The sequence below is a fragment of the Pongo abelii genome, chromosome 12, assembly GCF_028885655.2.
Source record: "Pongo abelii isolate AG06213 chromosome 12, NHGRI_mPonAbe1-v2.0_pri, whole genome shotgun sequence".
In the NCBI taxonomy this organism is placed as follows: Eukaryota; Metazoa; Chordata; class Mammalia; order Primates; family Hominidae; genus Pongo; species Pongo abelii.
Genome location: NC_071997.2, coordinates 16,309,976 through 16,317,566, shown reverse-complemented (window position 1 = coordinate 16,317,566; position 7,591 = coordinate 16,309,976).

The following is a 7,591-nucleotide window of genomic DNA, read 5'->3' as shown; positions in this document are numbered from 1 at the left end:
GGAATGGGATGGAATGGAATGTGGAATGGAATGGAATGTGGAATGGAATGGAACGGAAATGAATGGAATGGAAAGTGAAATGGAATGCAGTGGATTTTGCAGTGGAATGGAATGGAAGGGAATGTTGAGTGGAATGGAATGGAAAGGAATGGAAAGTGGAATAGAATGGATGGGAATGTGGAGTGGAATGGAATGGAATTTGGAATGGAAAGGAATCGAATATGGAATGGAATGGAATAGAATGTGGAATGGAACGTGGACTGGAATGGATTGGAATCATGAATGAAATGGAATGGATTTTGGAATGGAATGGAATGGAATGGAATAGAATGCAATGGAATGAGGAATGAAATGGAGTGTGAAATGGAATGCAAAGCAATGGAATTTGGATTGGAATGGAATGGAATGGAATGTGGAATTGAATGGAAAGGAATGGAATGTGGAATGGAAAGTTTCATGGAAAGTGGAATGGAACGTGGAATGGTACGCAGAATGGAACGTGGAATGCAATGCAATGTAACGTGGAGTGGAAAACGGATTGAAAAGTGGAGTGGAAACTGGACAGGAACGAGGAATGGAACGTGGAATGGAATGGAATGCAACGGGTCATGGAATGTATTGGAAAGTGGAATGGAATGGAAATGAAAGTGGAATGGAATGGAAGGGAAAATGGAATGTAAAGGAATGGATTGTGGAATGGAATGGAATGGAATTAAGAATGGAATGTGGAATGGAATGGAATGGAAAGTGGAATGGAATATGGAATGGAATGGAATGTGGAATGGATTGTGGAATGGAATGTAGAAAGGAATGAGGAAAGGAATGGAATGGAATGGAATGTGTAATGGAATGAAATGGAAAGTGAAATGGAATGGAATGGAATGGAATGTGGAATGTGGAATGGCATAGAATGGAATGTGGAATGGAATGAGGAATGGAATGTGGAATGGAATGTGGAATTCAGTGAAGAAGAATACGGAATGGAATATGGAAAAGAGTGGAGTGGAATGTTTAATTGAATATAAAGGAGTGTTGAATGCAATGTGGAATGGAATGAAATGGAATGTGGAATGTAATGTGGAGTGGAATGGAATGGAATGAGGAATGGAATGCTCTGGAAAGTGAAATGGAATGTGGACAGGATTCTGTAATGCAACGTGGAATGGAAAGGAATAGAAAGTGGAATGAAATGGTAGGGAATGTGGAATTGAATTCAAAGGAATGTGAAATGGAATGGAAGTGAATGAAATGGAATTTAGAATGGAATGTAATGGAATGTGGAGTAGAATGAAAGGGAATGTGGAATGGAATGGAATGGAGTGGAATGTGGAATGGAATGGAGTGGAATGTGGCATGGAATGTGGAATGGAATGTGGAAAGTAATGATGTGGAACGTGGAATGTAATGTGGAATGGAATGTAGTGGAATGTGAAATGGTATGGAATGGAGAAGAATGTAGAAATGAATGCAATGGAAAGTGGAACGGAATAGAATGGAATGTGGAATGGAATGTGGAATGGAATGGAATGGAACGAGGAATGCAACGTGGAATGAAACATGGAATGGAATGGAATGGAATGTGGAATGGAATGGAATGGAATTTGGAAAGGAATGGAATGGAGTGGAATGTGGAATGGAACGGAATGGGATGTGGAATGGAATGGAATGGAATGTCGAATGGAATGGAATGGAGGGGAGTGTCGAATGGAATTGAATGGAATGAGGAATGGAATTGAACCGAATGAGGAATGGAATGTGGAATGGAATGTGGAATTTAATGGAGTGGAATGCGGAATGGAATGTGGAATGGAATTGTGTGGAGTGTGGAATAGAATGGAAAGGAATGGGGAATGGAATGGTGTGGAATGTGGAATGGAATGTGGAGTGGAATGTGGAATTGAATGTGGAATGGAATGCAATGTGAAATGGAATGGAATGGAACGTGGCATATAATGGAATGGAATGTGGAATGGAATAGAATGAAACTGGAAATGGAACGTCGAATGGAATGGAATGGAACTTGGAATGGAATGGAACGGAATGTGGAATGGAATGGAATGGAATGTGGAAAGGAATGCAAAGGAATGGAATGTAGATTGGAACGTAATGGAATGTGGAATGGAAAGGGCAATGGAACGTCGAATGGAATGGAAAGTGGAATGGAATGGAAGGGAATGTGGAATGGAATTGATTGGAATATGGAATGGAACGCAATGGAATGAAATGGAATCTAGAAAGGAATGTAGTGTAATGGAATGGAATGGAATGGAATGTGGCATTTAATGGAATGGAATGTGGAATGGAATGTGAAATGGAATGTAATGTGAAGTGGAATGGAATGAAATGGAATGTGGTATGGAATGGAATAGAATAAGGAATGGAACGTGGAATGGAATGTGGAATGGAATGGAATGGAATGGAACGGGCAGTGAAAAGTGGAATGGAACGTGGAATGGAATGGAATGCAATGTGGAATGGAATGGAATGGAAAGTGGAATGGAATGGAATGGAATGGAATGTGGAATGGAATGGAATGGAATGTGGAATGGAATGGAATGGAACGTGGTTTTTAATGGAATGGAATGTGGAATGGAATGGAATGGAATTTGGAATGGAATGTGGAATGTAATGGAATGGAAAGTGGAATGAAATGTGGAATGGAATGGAATGGAATGGAATGTGGAATGGAATATGGAATGGAAAGCATTGGAATATGTAATAGAATGTGGAATGCAATGTGGCATGAAATGTAATGGAATGCGGAATGGAATGGAATGGAATGTGCAGTGGAAAGGAATGGAATGCAACGTTTAATGGCATGGAATGGAATGTGCAATGGAATGTGGAAAGGAATGTGGAATGGAATGAAGAGGAATCTGGAGTGGAATGTGGTATGGAATGTGGAATGGAATGAAGTGGAATGTGGAATGGAATGGAATGGAGTGGAATGAGTAATGGAATCGAAGGGAATGTGGAATGGAATGTGGAATGGAATGAGGAATGGAATGCAGAATGGAATGGAATGGAAAGTGGAATGGAATGGAATGTGGAATGGAATGGAATGGAAATTGGAATGGAACGTGGAATCGAATGTGGAATGGAACGTGGAAAGGAATGGAATGCAAAGTGGAATATAATGGAATGGAATGTGGAAAGGAATTCAGTGGAATGTGTAATGGAATGGAATGCAATGTAGAAGGGAAAGTGGAATGGAATGGAATGGAATGTGGAATGGAATGAGGTATGGAATAGAATGAAATGTGGAATGGAATGGAATGGATTGTAGAATGGAATGGAATGGAATATGGAATGCAATGGAATGGAATGGAATGTGGATGAGAATGGAATGGAATGAAATGTGGAATGCAATGGAATGGAATAGAATGGAATGGAATGTGGAATGCAACTGAATGGAATGGAATGTTATGGAATGGAAGGGAATGCGGAATGGAATGTGGAACGGAATGGAAGCGAATGTGCAATGGAATGGAATGGAATAGAATGTGGAATGGAATGGAATGGAATGTGCAATTGAATGTGGAATGGAATGGAATGCAAGGTGAAAAGGAGTGCAATGGAATGAGGAATGGAATGAATTGGAAAGTGAAAAGGTATCAAAGGAATGTGGAATGGAATGGAATGGAATGTGGAAGAGAATGGAATGGAATTGGGAATAGAATGGAATGGAAAGAGGAATCGAATGGAAAGGAATGAGGAAACGAAACGAACGTAATGGAAAGTGAAAAGGAATGGAAAGGAATTTGGAATGCAATAGAAAGGAATGTAGAATGGAATGGGTAACAGAATGTGGAATGGAATGTGGAATGCAATGTGGAATGGAATGGAGTGGAATGTGGAATGGAATAGAAAGGAATTTGGAATGGATTGGAATGGAATGGAATGTGGAATGGAATGGAATGTGGAATGGAATGGAATGGAAAGTGGAATGGAATGGAAAGGATAATGGAAAGGAATGGAATGGGATGGAATATGGAATGGAATTGAATGGAATGCAATGTGGAATGGAATGGAATGGAATGTGGAATGGGATGGAACGGCATGTGGAATGCAATGGAATAGAATGTGGAAAGCAATGGAATTGTATTAGGAATTGAATGTGGAATGGAATGGAATGGAATGTGGAATGGAATTGAATGGAATGAGCAATGGAATGGAATGGCATGTGGAATGGAATGGAATGGAATGTGGAATGGAATGAGTAATGGAATGTGCAATGGAACTGAATGGAATGTGGAAAGGAATGGAATGGAATGTAGAATGGAATTTGGAATGGAATCGAATGGAATGTGGATTGGAATGTGGTATGGAATGGAATGGAGTGTGGAATGGAATGGAAAGGATTGTAGAATGGAATGGAATGGAATGGAATGGAATATGGAATGAAATGGAATGGAATGGAATATGGAATGGAATGGAATGGAATGGAATGTGGAATGCAATGGAAACAATGGAATGGAACGGAATGGAATGTGGAATGGAATGGAATGGAATGTGGAATGCAATGGAAACAATGGAATGGAATGGAACGGAATGTGGAATGGAATGGAATGGAATGTGTGATGTAATGGAATGGAATGTGGAATGGAATGGAATGTGGAATGGCTTGGAATGGAACGTAGAATTGATCGTGGATTCGAACCTGGAATCGAAAGTGGAAAGGAAGATGCGCTGGAACATGGAATGGACGGTGGAATGGAATGTGGAATGGAATTGAATGGAATGGAATGTAATATGCAATGGAATGGAATGGAATGTGAAATGGAATGGAATGGAATGTGGAATGAAATGTGAAATGGAATGGAATGCAATGGAAAAGTTTGTGGAATGGAGTGGCATGGAATGTGGAATGGAATTAATGGAGACTGAAATGGAATGGAATGGATTGGAATGGAAAGTTGAATGGAATGGAATGAGATGTGAAATGGCAAGGAATGGAAGGTGGAATGGAATGGAATGGAGGGAAAGGTGGAATGGAATGGAATGGAGGGGAAAGTGGAAAGGAATGGAAGGTGGAATGGAATGTAGAATGGAATGTGAAATGGAATGTGGAAGGAAATGTGGAATGCAATGGTATGGAAACTGGAATGGAACGAGGAATGGAACGTGGAATGGGATGTAGAATGGAGTATGGAATGGAAAGAGGAATGTAATGGGGAATGTAATGGAATGCAAAGTTGACTGTAATGGTATGAAATGGAAGGTGGATTGGATTGCAATCGAATGTGGAATGGAAAGTTGTATGGAATGTGGAATGGAATGCGGAATGGAATGGAGTGGAATGTGCAATGGAATAGAATGGAATGGAATGTGGAATGCAATGTGAAATGGAATGTGGAATGGAACGTGGAATGAAAGTGTAGGGAACGTGGAATGGAACGTGGAATGTATTGGAATGGAATGGAAAGTGGAATGGAATGGAATGGGGAATGGAATGGAATGGAATGTGGAATGGAATGGAATGAAATGTGGAATGGAATGGAAAGAACAGAAATTTGGAATGTAATGTGGAATGGAATGGAGTGGAATGTGGAATTGAATGGAGTGGAATGTGGAATGGAATGGAGTGGAATGTGGAATGGAATGTAATTGAATGTGTAATGGAATCGAATGTAATGGAAAGTGAATTGGAATTGAAGAATTTCGGAATGGAATGTGGAAAAGAATGGAATGGAATTTGAAATGGAATGCGGAATGGAATTTGGAATGGAATGTGGAATGGAATGGAATGGAATGTGGAATGGATTGTGGAATATAGAGGAATGGAATGCGGAAACCAATGTGAAACGGAATGTGGAAACGAATGGAATGGAATGTGGAATGGAATCAGGAATGGAATGGAATGGATTCTTGAATGGAATGTTGAATGCAATGTGGAAAGGAGTGGAATGGAATGTGGAATGACACGTGGAATGGAATGTGGAGTGGAATGGAATTGAGTTTGGAATGGAATTTGAAATGGAATGTGGAATGGAATGTGGAATGGAATGGAATAGAATGTGGAATGTAATGGAATGGAATGTGAACTGGAATGGAAGGGAATGTGGAATGGAATTCAATGGAATTTGGAAAGGAATGGAATTGAATGTTGAATGGAATTGAAAGGAATGTGGAAAGGAAAGTGGATTAGAGTGGAAAGGAATGTTGAATGGAATGGAATGGATTGCGGAATGGAAAGGAATGGAATGGAATGGAATGTGGAATGGAATGGAATGTGGAATGAAATGGAATGGAAATGAATGCAATGGAAAGTGAAATGGAAGGCATTGGATTTTGGAGTGGAATGGAATGGAAGGGAATGTAGAGTGGAATGGAATGGAAAGGAATGTAAAGTGGAATGGAATGGATGGGAATGTGGAATGGAATGGAATGGAATTTGGAATGGAAAGGAATCGAATATGGAATGGAATGTGCAATGGAACGTGGACTGGAATGGATTGGAATCATGAATGGAATGGAATGGATTTTGGAATGGAATGGAATGGAATGGAATAGAATGCAATGGAATGAGGAATGAAATGGAGTGTGAAATGGAATGCAATGCAATGGAATTTGGACTGGAATGGAATGGAATGGAATGTGGAATGGAATGTGGAATGGAATGGAAAGGAATGGAATGTGGAATGGAAAGTTTCATGGAAAGTGGAATGGAACGTGGAATGGTACGCAGAATGGAACGTGGAATGCAATGAAATGTAACGTGGAGTGGAAAACGGATTGAAAAGTGGAGTGGAAACTGGAAAGGAACGTGGAATGGAACGTGGAATGGAATGGAATGGAATGCAATGGGTCATGGAATGTATTGGAAAGTGGAAAGGAATGGAAATGAAAGTGGAATAGAATGGAAGGGAAAATGGAATGTAAAGGAATGGAGTGTGGAATGTAATGGAATGGAATTAAGAATGGAATGTGGAATGGAATGGAATGGAAAGTGGAATGGAATATGGAATGGAATGGAATGTGGAATGGATTGTGGAATGGAATGTAGAAAGGAATGAGGAAAGGAATGGAATGGAATGGAAAGTGTAATGGAATGAAATGGAAAGTGAAATGGAATGGAATGGAATGGAATGTGGAATGGCATAGAATGGAATGTGGAATGGAATGAGGAATGGAATGTGGAATGGAATGTGGAATGCAATGTAGCAGAATATGGAATGGAATATGGAAAAGAGTGGAGTGGAATGAGGAATTGAATATAAAGGAGTGTTGAAAGGAATGTGGAATGGAATGAAATGGAATGTGGAATGTAATGTGGAGTGGAATGGAATGGAATGGGGAATGGAATGGTCTGGAAAGTGAAATAGAATGCGGAAAGGAATGTGTAATGGAACGTGGAATGGAAAGGAATAGAAAGTGGAATGAAATGCTAGGGAATGTGGAATTGAATTCAAAGGAATGTGGAATGGAATGGAAGTGAACGAAATGGAAATTAGAATGGAATGTAATGGAATGTGGAATAGAATGAAAGGGAATGTGGAATGGAATGGAATGGAGTGGAATGTGGAATGGAATGGAATGGAATGTGGCATGGAATGTAGAATGGAATGTGGAAAGGAATGAAGTGGAACGT